We start from the raw sequence: 1,272 nt of genomic DNA, 5'->3' as shown, positions 1-1,272 counted from the left end.
ATTACATTTTTATTTAACAAATAGAAAAACAAGCATGAATAAAAACCATCCATGATGGATACACGACGCTTAACCTTAAGCGTGAAGAGCCTGCAATGGAGTCGCTCACATGCTTTGCTCGTGATGAGCTTCTTCAGGAGATTTGCAGGTAATGCTGAAAGTCACAAAAGTGTACAATGAATGGCACAGCAAGTTAGTAAATGTGAAAGCAATAATCAAACAGAAAATCAAAATGTAGATATTGTGAGTTAAATAACAAACAATATGAATGAGTATTTGTTTTCCACTATATCCCTTTTATTTACCAGTGGCCACTTTATGCAGTAACCTATGATTTTAAACAATAGTAACAAAATAAAAAATCCAAGGCATGTCAATAGCAGTTGATGGTGAAATATTTAGGAATCGATGATATGTCAAGACCATGTCTCGTGCTTTGTTCCTGGAGCTAAATGGGTGATTACAACTTCTACAGCTTGATGTTCCTAATTTCTTGGTGGAATGGAGCAAATCTTGCATGTGACTTCATCTCCTTCTACAGGAACATATTCTCCTTCAATATCTGAGATATGTAAAAATACATCAGGCCCTCCATCTTCAGGTATAATAAAACCATGTCCCTTAGAGCGGGAGAAGCATTTGCAAACTCCTTTGTAGACTTGTCCTTCAGATGCTCTTGCCGCGGCAGAATATGTTCTTGTACGTCTAGTTGAAAGTGGACTGGGAATGTGGTGGCCTTTTATTGGAGTTGAAGAGCGATCTTCAGTATGGCGAGTATCTGGTAAATTGAGGGCCCTTGGAGACTGAGGAGATACCGGTGAATCATTGGATGGGGCACTAGCAGGTGAGTTAGATGGAGATGACATTTCTGTTGCTTATCTTCAGCCGCTGAATGCGCACACAGCTCACGACTAATGATGCCTCCAAAGGCATTTCCTCTCCCCCTCTCCCTCTGACCATGAATGAGTATTTAAATAATATAAATATGAAGGTGAAACTACATAAGATTCAGAGTGCAAAATGAGCAAATCTCACTGTGGTAAACAATCGCATCCAAATGAGGATAGTCACAAAATAAAACCACACAGTCCCATGGAGGATTTCAAAGCCATATAGTTAACCAACTCACTGCTCATTCAATATGGTCACAGTAGGATCATATGGATTAATCAAGTATTGAAAAAAAGTTGTACCTGAATTGGAAATCTAAGAAGTAGAATCAATCAAATTCACCACTAGGTCACAGAATTGATCATTGTGACATTAGCGGAG

At 38.8% G+C, this 1,272-nt stretch overlaps 1 pseudogene; it reads right to left on the bottom strand.

Moving 5' to 3' along the window:
- Positions 1–398: 398 nt before the first annotated feature.
- Positions 399–921, bottom strand: LOC120924920 (annotated as a pseudogene).
- Between the last annotated feature and the right edge of the window lie 351 nt (positions 922–1,272).

Source organism: Rana temporaria, chromosome 1, assembly GCF_905171775.1.
Source record: "Rana temporaria chromosome 1, aRanTem1.1, whole genome shotgun sequence".
Taxonomy (NCBI): domain Eukaryota; kingdom Metazoa; phylum Chordata; class Amphibia; order Anura; family Ranidae; genus Rana; species Rana temporaria.
The sequence above is the reverse complement of the archived record's forward strand: the minus strand, read 5'-3'. Positions and strand labels throughout refer to the sequence as shown.